Raw genomic sequence first — 20,359 nt, forward strand, 5'->3', positions numbered from 1 at the left:
TGTAACATTTTCTAAACTCACTCTTCAGAGTGTTAAAAAAATGTATGGATTTCAGCTAGTCTGTTAAATCTAGAGGTCCCTCTTGTGACTCTTCACCTGGAAGAGTGGGACCAGAACCCAGCTTGACCAAAGATGGGTACTGAAATGTTTCTTCTTATTTGCAGCAAACAGGAAAACATTTTGCTCATCTGTTCTTTTAGAAACACTAATGAAAACTAACAGTTCCAGGTGCTCTGAGAGTCTGTTCTTGGCACTCTTAATATGGAAGACAGAATGAAACCACATACTGAAAGTAAAATGACACAGTCCACTAAGTATTTTGAGCCAGGGTTGTAGGTTTTTTCCTCTAAAACAAATGTTACTTTACCCTTGTCATTGCGCTTTTACCTTCTGTCCTTTTAGTTCACTGACATCTTGATACAGAAGATCTATAGCAGGAGCTAAAAATAAAATATATGCGTTATTAATTTGTATCAGCTGAACTTTTGTCCTATAGCTAATACAGGGAGAAAAAAAAAAAAAACTTTTGTATATTGCATTTAGAGGACATTTGGTGGAAAGCAACGCCGAACTTAAAATCTCTTCCATTTACCAGTAGCAAAATAATATATCGTGTATTTAACCTGATGATTACTCTCTTGGACTGTCAGAGTAAAATATGACTTATTTTTAGCTAAAGATATGTTGACAAACATCACTCGTATTAAAAAGATGAAATAAGCTACAGCAGTATATATAAATGTCTAATAATTGCTATGTCTTAATAGGCTTTATTAATATTCCTAACATTCAGATGCTCATAAAACTTTTGGCAAACCAGTCTGGTTTGGATACCACAGTGAAACTATTACTAAAAAAATAAAGACTTTCAGTTGCTTTATTTGAAGCAGGTGAGATGTGTAAGTGTGCATATTTTTTACACACAGATATGTATAAAAGCATTCAGCAAACCCTACCCTGCTTTTGCTAACAATCGTGTTTATATAGTCAATTACGGTTATCAAGTCTTAAAGATTTGCCAGTTGTATTCCTATGAAAAAAATACCAGAAGATACGTACCTAAATGTCTAGACACTGTGGTGAGGTGACCTTGGCTGGCTGCCAAATGCCCAGCCAGCCACTCTCCCACTCCCCCTCCTCAACAGGACAGCGGGGTAAGATTGTAAGAAAGTATTTTGAAAAGCTTATGGATTGAGATAAAGACAGGGAGATGACCTACCAATTACCATCATGGACAAAACAGACTCAACTTGGGAAAATTAATTTAATGTACCATCAATTTATTAAACATACGCACACACCTTCAATTCCCTTCTTACCAGGCCCAACTTCACTCTTGATTCTTCTACCTCCTCTCCAGCCCCAAGTGGTGCAGGTGGATGGAAAATGGGTGGGTGCTGTCAGTTCATAATGTCTGGCTCCTTCCTCACACTCATGCCGTGCTCCAGTGTGGGAGCCCTCCCATAAGCCACAGTTCAAAAACTGCTCTCGCGTGAGTCCTTTCCATGGGTGCAGTTCTTCAGAAACAGACTGCCCCAGCATGGGTCCCCCACAGGCCACAATTCCCATGAGGAAGTCTGCTCCTACATGGGCTCCTCTCCACACAGCCACAGCTCCCACCAGGAACCCACTCGTGTGTGGGCTCTCCACAAGCTGCAGCTTCCTTCAGGGCTCCTCCACAGGTTGTTGCATTGTGGGTATCCACTCCATCATGGTCTTCCATGGGCATCAGGGGGGCAGCCAGCTCCACCACAGTCTTCTCCACATGCTGCAGGGGAAAGATCAATTGTGGTACATGGGCTGTTTCCAGTCAGAAACACCATCAGTGGATACCCTGCCTTACACAGCCAGTCCCACTCACCTCCATAGCATCCACCCCATACATGTGGAAGCAGGCAGCATGATGGTGAACTGCTGACCACAAACAGGAGACTTTCTTCAGAAGCATTCAAGTCCTGCCTTGTGGAAGCTGCAGGCTCTGCTTTATTGCACTCCCGGGCAAGAGACTGCCTCTCCATTTGCCTGCATATTAATGGATAGTGCCAGAAATAAGTTACCACCACCTCCTGCAAAGAGATAATTCAGAGGAAGGAAGTATCCCACATCACTCCCCATGGACAGAAACTACTCCAGGGATGTGCAGGAAGTGAGTGAAAACTTTCATACAAAAGATAGTTCCATCAGTACCCTTTTCCAAAAATGCTTCCAGGTGTTCAGGCCTGGAATACAGGGGATTTTGGATACAGGGATTGAAGTAGACTGTTCTTGTGCAATCTAGACAAATAAAAGGAATTTTCAGAATTCTCCAATTTTGGCTGGAGGCTACAGGGAAGAAAGACACATAGGAAGTCAAAGCATTGGCAAATTATATTGCTATTAATTTATGTTATGATTTCATAATAAATAATCTTTCTATTCTTCTTAAAATTTCATCCTTGACATCTTTGGCACTGTAAAAGTTAAGACTTCTCAACTATAAAGAAATATAGGACCTTGTCCTGTACAGATGGTTTCATTCTGTTGCAAAGATATTGCATTTTATTTATTTTTCTATTTTGACTTTACCTCTGCATCAGGCTGTTCTGCAAGAACAAGATCCCGGAAGATGTTTTCATGTTGCTCCTTGGCAATGTTTTTGGCAGTCAACTTATTCATCCTGCAATGGATTTTTGAGGGCTCTTGTTTCTACAAGCTTCTATATGAGCTATTTTTGCTGGTCATTATGGTGAAAGAGATGCCCTAAAAATGAAATTACCATCTTGCAACTACTTTTACTTTATTTTAATAAAGGTGGGACTCTAAGGAAAGAAGGATAAGAATTGTTTCTGAATATGGCAGAAAAAGTCAGATAAGGCATTAAATCTGCTGGGGCAGCTATGAAAGACCATTCACATACAGTTGGAACAGAGTTTTGGGGCAGAGTTCAAATACAAACCAGGCTCTACTCCAAGCCCATGTGTTCCTGGCAAAAGCAGCAATGTTACATATGAAAGATGAGCAAGAGCATAAGCCATCACATAAATATAATTAATAGTCCAGACTCAGATGGAAGCAATCCAAGTTCACATTTCATTGAGACCCAAAGTAAGGTGATAGAAAAGATACAGCACAGAAAATTTAATGGCACTGTTTGCATAGTAATGTATTACTTACCATTAATAAAAGATTTAGAATCTACCTCTTCCAAAATGCCCTTATGCAGAAATAACATAAATTTGAAGATATTAAAGATCACTCCACCTTCCAGACCTGATCTTAAGGGCCTGGAGGAGACCACCTCAAGAGACTCTCTTATTGAAAAGGCATTAGGTAGGAAGGCACATTATGAAGGAAAACACAATCTAAAAATCAAAGTGCAAACATAAATGTCACCTATAAGAGTCCAAAAGAGGTAGTTATGACCAAACTTGTTTCATGTACAGGTCCTTAAGTTTATCAAAATAATTTTAACCAAGCTTTCTTTTAGTTAACCAGCAAGCTGCCACTTTAAGAACAACACAGAAAAACAAGAGAAAAACATCTTTCCCTGGGTAAATATTGTTTTCTTGTTGTCATAGCCACACGAAAAGCATGAAGGCTGCTTCTGATTTGATATTGAGTGACATGCTTACAATTATATATGGGGAGAAAAAGTCCCACATTCTCCTTTTCTGTTCTTCTGCCATCCCCCACCTTCTCCCTTTAAACTTTTCGCTACTAACTGCAGGTTGCTTTCAAAACATTTGTACTCTGTGATTCCTTGAAAACTCATTGTGAGGGAAAAAGGAATGGTATTCAATCAGCCCCTGCTAAATCAAGCTGAAACTCCCTACCTCAGCCTGCAAGAATATCAAAAGTTATCTCTATTTCTTGTCCTGTTGTCTTCTGTCACTTTCTGCTTTGTCCATTTGGCTTTGTCAATCTGCTGTTTCCTTTTTACTTTCCATCTTCATTCTCTTTCTCTGTCGTGCTCTTAGGGTGGCTCAGGCTCCTGCTCCCCATTAAAAAGACTCCCAGACTTCCTTCTTGAAAAATTGTTCTAAATAGCCACTCTCCTGGAGAGTAATACGTTTTCTCTGTAACTTGATGCTGACATTCATCTGTACACACAGAAAGCCACCGACATCTCCTGCATCTTTCTGAGCAATTTTGTCTGTCTTTTAGCCTGGAAGCATCTCAGAGTAGATGCCTCTATTCACGTTTCATTTATTACTTACCTGCTCTTACTTAAACTACTGATTATCCAGAAGTTTTTCATTCCCACATGGTATAGAGTCTATAGGTAGGAGTATTTGCCAGTAAAACAAAAAAAAAATTATTTAAAAACAGCTAGTTAACAGAAAAACATGAAATTTCTAGATTTAGAGCTTGTCTTTGCTTTTCCCTGCAAGTGAACAGCAGTAACCATCAAACAGCACTGAGCACTAAAGTGCTGTGAGTTAGACTGGACAGAGAAATTTCTGCACTTATCATTTAGAGCTTTCTCAAGTGGAAGAAATCAGTATAACCAACACTAACTCTTCACATAAAGCAAAAGTAACAACAACACCCTTATAATCCCACGTGGTTGTTCTTGAGCTGTTGGTCAGATGATCTTGCACCTGCAAAACCCTGGTGTTCTTGTGGTGGTTCTCATGGGAAGTGACTACCACCGGTAGGACATCGCCCTCCTTTCCTTCGCTTTCCTTTACCTACTGTTTTCCATATTTGTTTGTGTGACAGAAAGATAAACACAGTGCAAAACATGGTAGAAAAACACTGAAATACTTCATAAATATTATGCAAGGATACATGAACACAGGAACTTAACAGATAAACAGGAAGCTATGCTTGCACCTGGTTAGCATACTCCAATCAGTGCTAATAGCCTCATAAGCAACAACCACCTTGGGAGACTGAGCAAGTCCCAGTGAAAACCATGAAACCAGTCCCAGTGCATGCCATCACCTACAGATCCACCCATGACATTTTTTCTCATGTGACATTGCCTCAATATCCTTTCTGCAACAACTATTGACAAAGAGATACCTATTTACAAATTAATACTATAGTATTTATTTGGTTGGAGCACTTTGATTTTTTTAAATCAAATTTATCTGAAACAAGACAGTAATAATGGCAATTTGTCATTGCTTTACCTGCCTGCACATAAGTTGAAACTCAAACATTTTCAATGTGATGTGGCTTCCAAGCAGTAGGAGGTTTCTTTTAGCTGTCCCCTGACACCTGCTAGCTTCAATGACAATCATTTTGATATGTTTCTGGTTTCCTTATGATAACAGAAGAAGCTCAGCATACCCTGAGGTGCAAGGCTGCCTTTGAAGCAGCAATCTTTGCTGGAGACCATACATACATAGATACTCTGGTACATGCTCCAGTATATTAGTGATTGGTGTTTAAAAAGATATAATAATAATAATTCCCTTTTCTCTAATAGTGTCTATTTTATATAGCATTAAAAAAATACTTAATGCTGAATTAACTTATCAGAAAAATCTGTTTCAGGACTGGGATGAGGGGTGCTTTTGTTCTTTTGCTGTCTAACACTGTCAAGTTGCAGATGTCACATGCATCATGTGACATGCCTAAAAATCTCCAGTAAACAGCAAGTAAAACACTTCGCAACTCCTGACTTGATCTGATGCACTAATAGCACAGTGAGCTTTGGATTTCTTTTGGTGTCAGGTATTTTTCTAAACCACCTAAGTTAAATCCACTACATGAAGAAAATTAAGATGCCAGTCAAGACAGCACGAAGCAGCGATGACTTACCACTACATGCAGTAGAGACATGCTGATTATCATGCCTTGTCTGCCTTTGCTACTGTTTTATAAGCTGCTACTGATACCCTGATATGCTCCAGCTTTCATAAACATCCCCAGACCTTTTCACCACCTGTTAGGGTAGAATATTGCTAGATTCTTATGACCGTAACAGCTGTTTACTCACTTTTTATTCGTACTATATCGGGATGAGAGAGGAACTCATAAGTAATCAGGCTTATAGCTGGTTCCTCTTAGAAGAAAAAAATAGAGAGAAGCTGTATGCCAGCTTGACAAGAAACCCAATGCACTTTGTTTTCTGTCATTCGTTTCATTATTAAAGTTTAGCTACATCAGAACTAGAGAAGTGTCACTTCTTTAACAATGTGACACTTTGAAAAGAGGATTAAAATATTTTCCTAAAATGTATGTAAACAATGGTGCCTCTTTGCTCTCTACATTTCCTTTATTTTTTCGCTTTGATTGTACATTAGCCTTACTACTTGTGCACCTCACTCTCACTTCTCTTAGATTTTAAATCCACATAAAGATTTTGTCATGTCTTATATTTATTTCTGGAGAAACATTAAGGTGAATTTTGATGCCATCTACTTGTTAGAATTAGAAATGTGTTAAATAATAAAGCACGATGAGACAAAGGGCAGAAAAAAATATAAAAAAAGCTAATGAAGAGAGTTTCCAGGAAAGCATGCAGGTCTGAAAATGGCAGTGGCCTTTTTATAAAAGGAAGTCATTATTGCCACCATTGCTTTCATTTCTAACATTTGAGTCTGTTTCAAGTCTGTCATTTCTCAAATACTTTGTTTATACTTGTATGAGTAGTAAAGAAATTTTATTCCTGCATCAAAAAATCATAAGCTTGGAACACATATACAAGTATTTACTGAATTACTAATTGTAATTTCAGTCTTTCCTACTGCTTGTGACCCATTCCACATTTCCAGTAGTCTTTACTATGTACTGACTGATGCACTGAATTGTTCAACAGTTCACATACAAGCTTCTTTAACAAAATGGAAAGAAATCTCCCTGGTATCTAAAAACCCAACACTTTTGTGATTCACATGCATTTTCACAGACTTCACATTGATGACTGACCCTGTGGAAGGAACAATACACTAAGGCAGCAGAAGGACAGTGAATTTTGCCGTGATTCAGCTAGCTCAATTTTGAAATTTGCATATAGGCAAATTCTGAGCAGGCAGAGGCCTAAACACTAATAGATTTATACCACTCATTTCAAACACCTATACTAATGACCATTTTCAACTTTTTGACCATTTAATTTCTTATGCATCTACTCCCCAAAAAAATCAAAACACCTTTAAATTTTAAAAATATTGAAAATTTAAGCACACACAAAATACCATTACTAGGCCTGCCTAATAAGAAAGCAACTCCAGAGACAAGCAACAGCTGCTGCTGAGCCAGAACTTTGTTCAGTTTTTCTTTCTAAATGACAAGCGGTTTAACATTTCTTAGATATTAAACCAACACTTCCCTTGAGTTAAACGGATGTTCACATTTACTACTACTATTGAACCCAATATTGAACTAACCTACGAAGTACAAATTCTTAAAAATAGTTATATACACAGACCTTATACCATATATAGTATAGGACACGTGGCAATACAGAGGATTCAAATCAAATGAAAAAATGAGTTATATATATTAACATTTATTTCTCTTATCAAACTGCCGATTTGTCACTAAGCATGCAATTGTGCATTAAACTTGACATCAAAAGCCATAACAGCTTCCATTCCTCTTTTCTGGGGAAAAAAATAAAAAAATAACAAATAATGAACATACAAACACACAAAAACAGATTTGTCCTCTAAGTGAAAGATCCCTTTAACCATTGTAGTTTTTGAATCCATTCCTGTGCATTTGAATGGCCTGTTTCTTTCTCTGAAATACAGGCAGAAAGCATTTGATTTCAATGCAGAAGTAAAACTAAGCAGGCAGCAATGTCACTAGGTATGAGCAATGCCCTTTTTCATCAAGATGGAGTGTAGTAGAAAACTTGAGCCACCATAAAAATCAGACATAAAATATAATACAGAATGCCACCTAAGTCTTGTTAAGTTAAGGTTTCTGATTTTATGTACTGCTTACTCATTACTTCTAGTATGTTTTTAAATACAGACTAACTCAATCAAGAATGGTTCCAGCTTACTGGTAAGACAACCATAAAAATTCATTAAGAAATAAATGAGGATAGCTGTATGTAGTATCTTCAAGATTCATTAGGACGATTACATGTTAAAATATAAAGTCAACCCTTTAAAGTGAAAAGTCCAACATTAGTCCATATCTCTACAGCCTGAGGAAGATTTTAATACTCAGCTACTGGCTAATAAAATGTATTTCCCTTCCATTTCTCTCATGCTTGCAAGAACATACACAGCAGACAAAGTCTGACACTCCTTTTTTTTGACAGTACTCCAAATCTTACCATTAAGTGTTAGGAGGACTCTGCACAAAATAGTCCATGCGAAGGTTCTACCTCTGTGTCATTAAAAGAGCTCATCAGTCATGATCTTGATATTACTGCTACCCAAAGCCCTAAGGGGTGGGGAGATCTTTTGAGAGGAAAATCTGACTAGTTGAACTTCCAACTTCTTCCAGCAGGATTTAATCAATCTGCCTCTAGCACATCTGGTATGACCCTCGCCTTCAAAGAACCTTTGGAGCAGTAACCTCCAGCATGCAGATCCACCCTACGCTCTTAAGTTTTTTTTTTTTTTTTTTTTTTTTTTTTTTTTTAAGACTTAAGGTGTTAGACAATGTAGAACTGAAAATAGGTAGAAGTGATTTAATCAAGATGAGCAAAGGAGCTCTAAACAGCATGGGCCTAGTTTTAACAGTAGTTGTGCCAAGTTGGACAGACAGGAATAACCTACTCTGTAAAAAGCAATGGTAAATAAGATATAACAGAGCAATACATGAACTATGATTATTCAATAACAACATTAGAAACACTAGCTTAAGAGAGGTGCTTCTGTTCATTATTCAAGGCAAATGCTAGTTTAAATAGGTAAAAAAATTATAAAATAGGAAATTCAGACTGCGATAGTGCTTCTCCTGTGCTTTATATACATTTGCACAGGAGTTCCCACTTATAGATACACGGAAACATCTCTAAAGCATAAGACAAGATTAAGAAAGTTAAGAAAGATTTCCTCCCTGAGATTAGCCAATTGATAGTGATTTGTGATGTATTTATTTTAAAAGACAGAAGGTGTCCATAAAAAAAAATGGAGTCATTACCAAATAGAACATTTCTCAACCATATGACAAAGGTACTTACTGAAGTTTCCATCTTAAATGAGTTGTTTCTTTGGTTGTGTTTTTAGGTAAGATAGCCATTATGCATCAGTGTCAAACTGCACATAAACATTATATAAACACTATTTAACACAGCGAACAGCTTTGCTGTTTACAAGTATAGCTGCTACTTTGATTTCTCTCCAGCATTTCTCCTGAAGATTTTATTCAGTTAAAAGCTTGTATCAAAACATTATCAGTTTCAGCAGATGTTGAAATATGAGGGATTGAAGAAGGGAATGTGACCAGGTCTTGAACTCTTTATTACAAACAAACAAAAAAAACTTATACAATCAAAGACTGATATTTTGGAAAACCTCATGTGCTTTCTGTTATAAGGCCTGACTGGTGCCTAGCACAAATCTTATATTTCCAGCTTCTCTTCAGTCTGGGACATATACTAAGTAATTAGTCATGCAGTCCAAACCTTTAGAGATTTTAAGCATCTGCTAATCAGCATAAGAGCCATAAACAACAGTAAGCACGATAAAATCTGAGCATATTCATGAAACCTTGAATGAAAAGCAAGTATTATAGTTTATCACTTTGTTGTAGTGTGTTGTTTTGTAGTTTTTTGTTGCTTATTCTTGTCATTTTTGCTTATTTATGTATCATTTTATTTTTATTCTAACTCTTCAAACAAATATTCCATGATGTGGATAACTCGCATCCGTAGGAAAAGGGGACGAATATTGACAGGCAGATACCTTCAACTCTATTATCTCATAAGAAGTTACCAGTTACTTCATTACTAATAGCTACACACCATAACTTTGGAGGAATTTCTACTCCGGGTAATACTTGCAAAGTAGCACCTAGAGGACAAATAAGGAGCATCTTAGTCAATTGTCAGATCTCAGTGAACATACAGAAATTCATGACTGCTCTCACTGCTTGACACATTTTGTGAGGCCCTTTCCATACATAAACTTAAGATCCTCTGGAAAACACCATTCTACTGATCACTTTGCTTGTAGGAAATCTGTCAATTATGAAATAGGGTTGCTTACATAATTTTGTCTTTTTTTTTCCATTTCCCTGATATCTCTACTTGTTTGTTTTATTCATAAAGTTTCAAACAAGATGAATTATCTTTAAGCATTTGCTAAAATTCTGTTCACATAGGAATTTCACAGAAAATGTCATGCAATAAGATCGGTGCATTTTTAAAAGTCTAATTAAAGCCATCAGAAAGAAATGACCTAAGGGTAGGAAGAGCAGTTAATGGATGTTTCTTGTCAGAAGTTATCAAATGTGTTTTAGCAATGGGATTAAACATATCCATTGAATCCATCGTGTCATACTAACATTCGTTATTTGCTAGTTCAGTCTATGGGAAAGAGAAATATTTCTCCCTTTTTGTAGTCATGAAGCTGCTACACCTCTGGTGACACAAGATCACAAGCCTCTCTAAATTAGAAAAGGACAGTTTGACATCTCTCTAAAGCACATAGATTATCCTCTTTGCTCACTTCCAGCCTTCCTAGGAAATCTCTCAGACTTCCTTACTACCTCAGGATGAAAAACTGGATGGAGAGCCTTTCTTGGTGACAGGGTGCTCTAGCCACATGCTGCACGTCTACCAAACCACGTCAGGAGCCTGAAGGATGACTTAGTCCTCTGACCAATATATATACAAATACATGCCACTTGCCTTACCCTGAGCTCTTCAAACAGAGGACAAAATGTAAAAAGCTGGTTTTGTTACTACCGCATTTCAGAATAAAAGAACAACTCAGGTTATTTCCAAACATGGCATCAGGTCTGCATATACAAAACAGAGACGGATCCAAAGTTCTGAGCTGTGCATATGTTCAAGAGTAAGTTTTGGATAATGTATAAATAATTGTATTACCACGCTGGGACTCGTGAGGTGCTTTACTCTGCTTGCACACTGTGTAGGACACCTGAGTCATCTGTGGGTTGCACTCTGGGAAGCATAGCCCTGAACTCTTCCTATTCTATTATTTTTGCTCTAAGCACTGGTTTCATTTGACTCTGGGACCATTTAGTGGTTGCCATAACAGCAGCAGGACTGCACTCAGAATTGTTGGGATGGTAATTCGCTCAGAAAATAGCTGTGTGAAATGAAGCAAAGGACTTCAAGGGGCTTCTGGCTCCTCTGCTGTGAGGAGCAAGGCATGCAGATGCTGGAGAACGAGCGCTCATACCCATCGTGGCATGGAAAAACAGCTCTGAGCATTTTATGAACCTTAAGGACGTCAAGACAATTCTGAACAATTTTGATCTCATTTAAAGCCAAAGCATAAACAGAAAATTTGCAAAATTGAAACACTAAAGCAATAATAATTCAAGTACTTAAATAATAATCTGAATCTCATGAGGAAACTGCATGTTTAATTTTATGTATAATGTGGAGACTAAGTTTATTACTGGGTATCTATTAATCTTTCTGTGAGATTTGCTAATATTTTTGCAATGCCCTGTGGACAATGATAAATCTTGCAGTTAAGATTGGGCTAAAGAATCTTGTGACTTTATTTTTCATCTGTTCTATCTCACTTGCTTTTGATGATCAGCTTTTAAATCTGGGGTGATGGCACTGAATAGGTAATGTCTCAGCACAGCCAAAAATCTTCTATATTGCCTTTAATGCCATTTGCAATGTGAGAGTTTACTATGTCTGATTTCTGTGACTTGCTCCTGACAGAGCCAGACTCATCACAAAAGCTACCTGTAGCCATACCAGAGACTCCTGAAACTCCAGGGCACTGCCCTCTAGGAATCACCATCATCCAATGAATACTAACCAACAGCCACTAAATCAGGGAGATCTGATCTGTTACTCCTGAAGATGGTTCTAATCTCTTTCAGGGACTAGTTTCATGCAGTCTTGTCCCCTCCTAGAGTCCAAATCAACAGTGAGGCTTCATAACCAGTACCAATGGTGACTTCAGTTAGCAGCTAAAGAGTATCACAGCAGAGTTGCCTGCCCAAAGACCTGAATACAAACCTGTTAACTGGCACATTACATATTGAAAAGTGCATTTTCTTAGTTTCTAGTCTCTATTGGCTCTCCTGTCCAGCATACACATACTACAATCTGATCTGTGTCCACCTTTAAAAGCATCGTTGACACTCTCAGAGACTGTCCCAGAATTCCACAAAAGTCTACTCACCTGTTTACACTTTGATTGTACTTTGATGGACTATGGAAAGACATTATTAGCTTACCAGCCATGATATGTTTACCAGCTCCCACTAATATTTGACAATCACAAGAATTAGATGCTGTCTTTTTCAAGCTTGCTTTTTACCATTGCTTTGGTTGAAATCCCCATTTCTTATTTGTTTAAAGGGTATTTAAAAAAAAAAAAAAAAGCTATAATGAAGGCAAGCCTGGTTTTGTTTTGCCCACTGGTCTAACATATGCAAAAGGTCTCCAGAATTGCAAAAGCTGTCTCTGGCAAGTCAACTCCTGACAGAGCTCTCAAGACAGCTTTCTTCATCTAAGAATAAAAAAACAGCCTCTGCCCATTTCCTTATTGTATATCTTTTTTTTTTCCTACTCATATTTTTGCGTAGCACCTTAATAATTCCAAGCAGTAGCTACATATCAGTAAAGAATACATATCATTGGGAATTACAAGCAAATATTCACAAGCAACACTAGAGTTGAAAAATTGTCCATGGTAAGAATAATACATTATATATCCAGAACAAATTATTTGTGATACATTTTCTTTGCATTACATGTTTTATTCAGGTATAACAATGTCTCTTGGTTGATATAGCACACTCCTAAGCTAGAAATAATTTCAAAAGTCAAGTTGTATTAAACTTATAAAAAAATAGAAAGAAAACTAAAAACAAGCAAATTGGTCTTTCTCAAGGTGCATTACCACCATATCATTCTGACACTCCATATCTCTCCTCAATGAACTTTCAGTATGTATCAGGTCAAAATCTTGTCTGTCTATTGCTGATATTCTGACATGAATGTTATGCTCTCATTTCAGAGCAATAATACCATTTTAGAAAGACTGACTACATAAATCCTGAAAAAAGCAAGCTTGCGCATAAAGAGACATGAAAGAATAATTGTTGTTTTGGTTTTTGTTTATGTTTTTAATGTTCTGAAGTATTTCTGATTATTTTCAGATTGTCTGTTAGCAATTTTAAAAAGGGAGTATGACTATACTTACACAAAAAAAAAAAAAAATCAAAGTCCAGTATGGACATCACGTGTCAGCAGGCAGTCCAGAACCAAGTGGTGTGGACGGGCAAATTTGATGCATTGTTGTACATGTTATGAGCTTTTGAAGAAAGAAGATTATAAATGAGTAATAATATGCTAAATAATACAGGAGCTAGTGTACGTCTTAGTGATTTTCTAGCTTCTGGCATAAGTGTGTTTATGTGTGTATACATACACATTTGCAGCTATCTTACTTTTACTCATATAGGCAATAGTATCTTGAGAGCTTATTAGAAGTGGGTTAAGTGCTTTTGCCTTCCTAAATGTCATGATTTGATATTTAATAAATACCAAGAAATCTCACCAGATGTCAAGCGTGCTGCTGGCTGACTTTGCACTGGCTCTTTAACACATAACCCTTACTCTGTGGTAGCTCTATGCTTGTCTAATCAATGTCATCTATTTCTGATAAATTAAGAGAATAGTTGTAAAATGTCAGAAATGAATGACATGACTACATCACACTAGGACTAAACAATAGGTTACTACTTTACTGAAAAATAGCGTCCCGACTGAGAAAGCTTGAATTCTTGACTAAATCAGCTGGCTACTTAAAAACAAACTAAGCTGGGATGGAGCTCCTACACAATATTGGCATTTAACTTCTCAGTGATGTGCAATGTTAACTAAAATTTCTGCACCAAAACTATGTTGAAGCAGAGGACCGAAAAAACTAATCTTTGTCCATTAATAGTCAGTGTTTCAACAAAAAGGCAGTAGATCTCAGGTATGTCCTTGAATTAGCTAAAAGGAACTTTATAAATAATTTCTGTTCTCTCTTATGGTTCCCGCACTTCCATTTGATTTTTGATATAACATGTTTTGTTAAAAGGCACAGCTTCGTACTGTGAAGCATGACAGGCCATACCTGTCTTAAATGCACACAAACTGAGTGTCAATATAGGTGATTTTATGGAAATACCCTATTTTAGTGGGCATAATTTGATTTTCATTTCATTAATTAACTTCCAGATTTTGTCTTGCCTAGCAGACTAGTAAATTATCAGAGGCTGGCTAGATTACTAACAGAAAGGTTATTCGTATTTATGATTTTGAAGAACATCTTTCTGATGCTCTAGGCTAGGGATTCGTACCAGCAATAGCTTGCAAAATGGGTAATTTGGCATGCAGCTACGCAGCTACTGTGCCACCACACCAAACTTTAAGATTTACAGTTCATCAATTCATGTGGCTATGACATTAGTTATAAATGTTTTTAAGAATTTAATGGAGTTAATTTTTCAAAATCAGGACACAATTGCATAATCCTTTTTTTTTTTTTTTTTTTTTTTAAATTACTGTTCCTTACAAAAATAATGAATACACAAAGCTAGTATAGATGTTTTAATATGCCTTCGGTTTTGGTTTGGTTTACTCTGTTAGGAATTTAAAAGAAATACAAAACCTAAGAAATTAGAAAGCAATTGATTAACTAGTCTGTTTTATTTATTATTGAGCAAGAGTTACTTTCGTTTGCATCTTAGCTAGAAAAAAGAATGTATTTGCTTAGAGTACTCCAAGGAAATCTCAGCTCATTCAAGGCAATTACATTTATATTTGCTTAAATTATGGGAGCATTAAAAATGCTGCTTTATTTGCCAGTTTTGTAAAACAACATGTAACAGATGCTTCAAAACTGGTTGTTCTGTTTATTTGAAGGAAATAAGTAATTTTTATTTCATGTACTTACAAGAATGCACATACAGGTGTATTCTGTGCATGTTTTCTCATACATTTCTCAAGTTGCCTAGGTTACATCTGGGCTGCCAGGATGACTTTTTTTTTTCCCTTTTAATTTCTACTTTTGTTACAGTAGGGAGAAGATTTCTGAAAACCAATTTTGGGCTGAAACTGGCAATGAGAGGGGTTTGGATTTTTTTTTTTCCATGTCTTCTCTGTGGATTTTCTCACTGAATGTACTCTTATACTCTTATACTGACATCGATATTTGCAGTTTGGTGGGGCAGTTTCCATTTTGACTATCTACGTGTGTCAGTTATTAATACCAGCTAAATACTGCAGATATAATCACTTAAGGATAGATGGAATTTTCCACTTTTAGACTCTTTGCCAGTAATTGTGATCCATATTTGTCTATCTAATAATATTGGGACAACTCTTCCTTCCTTGGCTATAGTTCCTTACTTCAAGGGAAATTTATTATCATACATTAATCTCTTACATTTCTTCTGTATATCTTAACTGTATCTCCTCATCTATATTTATTAACTACTTCATTTATATAAGGTAAAGTATTGTGTTCATGACATCCCCTCCTGGAATACTAATTGCTTCCTATATTTTAGGCACTTAGGTTTTTGAGTATCTAGCTTAAAATAACCGAGAAGAAAAAGATTTTTATTTGCTTGCTCCTTCATTTGCAGGAGGATGCTGAGGCAATACAGTGAGATCATTCACACTCCAAGGTGACTCTTCCTGCCATGGAGGCAGGAAACAAGCCAGGACAGGAAAAGTCCTGAAAGTCTTCTCCTGGGGTCTGTGGACTTTGATTAACCCAATGCCAGAGAGTCATAATTTATGACAATCTGAGTGCAAACAGAAGGGGATCTACACATATGTCATGCTATTATCCTTATTATTCTTCCTTATTAATGAGAATGATATTAACCTCTCCCATCAGCAGGGTTAAATCTTACCACCTACACACCTATACCACTGCAAGTTGTAAAAATTCTTCTTTTATTCCCACTTCAGATAGGCCTTTCTCATTAAGTTTTACAGTCTACTTCATTCTACCAGTTAAATTAACATTTATATAGCTGACCCCCCATCTTTATGCATTTTTAAACAATACATTCAATGAATAACACATCTATAAACATTATTTTATGCCACTGTAAAATGTAAGCAACCAAATAAAAGTTCATTTCAAATGAGTATTCTTTTCTTTACTTTTCTTAAAAAAAGAACACCAAACTGCCTTTCTTCTATCTGCCCCACTGGAAACTTGAAAGTTTATCCTGAAAATGAATAGTTAGAGACTACTGGAGCTAGAAGACCTTGTTCCACAATTAACAATTCCATTTGGGAATAATACATATACATATATATATATATATATATATATATATATATTGCCAGGAGGTTCCCATCACACAGAAGAGCCTTTGTGTAACTGCATCCAGAATGATTACTCACATATGGTTTAGAAAGAGAGTAGAACAGACTTCAAAGAAAATTATTTCTCAATTTTCCTAGGTTTGGGTGGCTAGGGAAAAGACATGGCATACCACTGCAAGATTACCAGGAAAGATATACTAGGTGCCTGTCTAATGACTTCATACTGATTTGTGCTGATTCATTGTGAGAATTTTGATTACGTGAGTTGATACAATTTGAAATTACAATGATTAATAGCAAAAGTTACTTTTCAAAAACTATCTACAACCCTTGCACTTCTGCCCATGAAGTCCAGTTTCTAACCTCTCTACAGACATCCTGCCTGTGTTCGTTGTTGCAATTTACTTTCTCTGTTTCAGCATTATGTGATCCATAATATTCTAAGGTATGAATTCTGCTCCACAGTGTAAGCAAACCCCAGATACCCTGCACTGGAGGAGCAAGAGGAGGAATCCTCTCCCATGTGAAACAATTTGAACTACTCGAGGAATGAGGGAGTGCCATTCATTTTTACCTTGCACCAGAACTTCCTTGACATTTTCCACAGAGAGGATCTATGTGAATCAGTATCTCTTTTTCTTCCTCCCCTGTGCCAAATGGTTGTCTTTACTCAAGATCAAAAGAAACATCACTTTCTGTGGGAGAAATACTGTGACAGCATCAGCTGCAGTAGTTTTGCAGTCGCTGGTGCTGCAATGAGAACAGACACAACAGTGATGGGACAATGCAGAACAGATGTTACCCATGGCACCAGGCTGTCATGAGGCAGCAGCCAGAGATGCCTTTCCCGCTATGCTGATGGTAGGCTGACAATGAATGAATGATATGGACACAAGCTGTCAAGGGGGGTGCAAATAGACAGGGCACTCATTAAATAAAGTAATGGTGATACTGATAGCACCCTGCAGTGAGTCATCATATAGATAAATGACCAGATATGGGGGCTGACAGATGGTGAATGACGCTCATATAATTGAAAAGTACGTTTGAAGCCTGCTGAGAATGTTCCAGCAGCAATTTAATGATTCCATTCAGTTTTGAGGAACAATGAATGACTGTTTTTTCATAAATTTCACATTTACTTTTAATTTTTTTGTATGAATGTTATAGACACCACTGTGTATAATTCACAGTTGTTAGTTCTTTCTAAAATAACTTTTATATTCTGTAAAAAGGAACTACCAAATTTTTAGGAAACTTCATCCCTACATTCTGTCAATGTACAAAGCTTTGCAGTGATCATAGTTCTAAATGTAACCAAAATAAATTTAAACAAGTTTAAATTAATGCTGCTATTCTCAAAAGATAATTAATTGTCCGTTTCCCCCAAACATTCTGTCAACTATTTAAAAAATAAAGGCAGAGCATTTACTAATCAACGAGAGAAATTATACTATCCATTTTGCTTAGGGCAGTTGAACAAATCAATATCACTTTATCAAAGTTGCTTGGATCTAACTGCCTTCTAGATTAAATGTATTATATTAAAATGCTTGCTTAAATAAAGTTAAAATTATACTTCAGCTTTTTCCCTAAGAAATTATTTATGCAATTACAGTATGCAAGGAAAATGCATATTGCAGAATCAGAAAGGATTTCATGTGAACAAAGAAATAGAAAATGGCTCGTAATATTTTAGGCTGACTGAGGGTTGGTTTTTATTTTTTATTTTTTTAAGGCACAATCAATGTGTTTCCAATATATGAGAAAGAGAACCCATCATTCAGCTTATAATGGAGGTTTTGCACAAGGATAATAGAGTGACTAGGGTCAGAACAACTTACTAACAGTTGATCTTACTTGTGTGGTTTGCATTTTTTGGTAACAATCGTGGCTCATTTATTCTTGAGCCTTCAGTCTGTGCAGACCTGGTCTGTCTGCCAAGTCTTTTGGAATTATTGTGTTTATTCCCTTCATCATTCAGCACAAAAAAAATCCCTGAAATGGCTCAGAACTAGCGCTCTTTTCCCAGTTCATTCATTTACACAGTCCTTTTTTTTTTTTTTCCATTAATAACTTAGTGTGCACAAAGTGTATTTGCAGTATTTGTAAAACTGCTTTAGAAAATACGTGACTTCAACATGTAAACAAAAAAGTTTCAAGTTTTAGATAACTTCCATACATTCTTTTTACTATTGCTTGTATCAGTCCATCTTTGTTGAGTGAGAGGTGGACTTTGCTGTCTCCAAGACTTACTTACCATAATGCTGCCTTGTGAATTTCTAGATAATGCCACATAAATCATACAGGCAAGACTTTGCTAAGAATGGGTTAACTTCAGTATCAGAAACACCACTCTGAACTGTAAGTTTTTGCAAACTGCCAAGTTGGCAGCATAGTCAGCTGAGGAGTCAGGCCTTTCCTCCTTATAAAAAAGGAGAAGAAAGCAGAAGTTAAACACAAACACAAACACCCCATACCCACAACACTATTTAAGCAATATAATACTGTAGGAAAGCAGTACAAAAACACAGTTTTAGATCACCAGTGGTTTTTACGTTGTTTTTTGGATCAGACTGAGTGGAGTGCAGTGATAAAGAACAAGGATAGAAACCCAAACACAAAAAGCTTTGTACAGGGCTGATATCTAAAAGGTGAGACTGATTTATAATCAGAGTTCTATGCCTCTGCAAACAGTAAAATATGATTCAGTTGAATTATGTAGTCAAAAACTGATTACAAAATGAATGATGAAGTGATGTGTGAGCAGGCATATGGTAAAATAAATGTTCACACGTGTAGCCATTCAGAAAGTATTCATGTTTCTGTTCATTCACCTGAATAGTAGTATATATTTAAATGCATAGGGATACAGTCTCACTAATGAGAGAATTCCATTCCTCATCAGATAAGCAACTACACTGAAGCAGTCACTTCAAGTGGGGTTACTGAGATTTGAGATGTCTGCTTACTTGTCTCAGACACATCATGCTGAGTTCTTTTCTGTGATAGGATGACAATCATTTTAGGAACTAAAACAAAACAAACAAAAAAAACAACTAAAGAATAGCAAATGTTGGAGAGGTTAATGCATTCTCCGCAGATTTCTGGTGAGCAATAATTTCTGGTTGACAATTCATGAACATATAGCAATTAATGAATATTTTGTGATTTGCCAATATTCATCCATATTGTCATAAATAACCTCATAAATTGTACAGGACTCAATGTTTCTTTTCTTGAAAGCAGAAAAAGGCAGTGATCTGGAGAGTTTGTGGATTATTTCCAACTACTGTATGAGCTGTGGTTAGGAAGAACAGCAAACAGAAAAGCAAAGCAATACACAGAGATGTAAATAATGAATGTACCTGGCTGGTGGATGACAAATGCAGATAAATGTAGACTAATGAGTTTGGATCAAAAAAAGAGACACTGCATATCTACTAAATGGAAAACAAACATCAGGGCATTGACCTAAAAGTAGATTTGGGAACTATTATAGACAAATTCTTGAACTTTGTAGCCCATTAGGTGGTTAAACTGAGAAATACAAATGAGATGCTCGAATGAAGCTAAAAGTGCACAATATAAATCAAAGTGTAAACCTAATTTAGTTAATGAAGCTTCATTCAGATCACTAAATATATTAGTTATCACTCAGAGACAGCAACCCAAATCAAACCCTAGGTATGACGATCTTTAAAGAAGGGTGAAAACAATTAGGTTTCTGAATCTGTATTTAGACCAAAGGGCAAGAAACTTAATTTCTAGAGTGACAAGCACATGGCAGCTTCCATTCAAGTAAGCTCAGATGCCTACCTCTATAATCACTAAGGACAAAGCACACAAAAAACTATATTCCCCAGTATTTTTAAAGCAGAGATACAGATTTTATGGTGAAGCAGTTCAGTGCAAATTTGGAGTAATCAACATAGTGTCCATTTTGAATGAACTCACAGCAGA

At 36.5% G+C, this 20,359-nt stretch overlaps 1 long non-coding RNA gene across 2 annotated transcripts in view; it reads right to left on the minus strand.

Annotated features, from left to right (window-relative positions):
• Window positions 1-1,224: 1,224 nt before the first annotated feature.
• LOC121069892 overlaps window positions 1,225-20,359 on the minus strand; it is a 33,553-nt gene continuing 14,418 nt past the window's right edge. The window contains exons 1-3 of one of the 2 annotated variants that reach the window (XR_005819731.1): window positions 16,971-17,370; window positions 1,862-2,022; window positions 1,225-1,768 (exon numbers count right to left, since the gene is read on the minus strand). This is a non-coding gene — a long non-coding RNA (uncharacterized LOC121069892). Of the gene's footprint in view, window positions 1,769-1,861; window positions 2,023-16,970; window positions 17,371-20,359 lie in introns of those variants that run through there. The other variant, XR_005819730.1, reaches the window with a different exon arrangement.

This window comes from Cygnus olor, chromosome 4 (assembly GCF_009769625.2).
Source record: "Cygnus olor isolate bCygOlo1 chromosome 4, bCygOlo1.pri.v2, whole genome shotgun sequence".
In the NCBI taxonomy this organism is placed as follows: Eukaryota; Metazoa; Chordata; class Aves; order Anseriformes; family Anatidae; genus Cygnus; species Cygnus olor.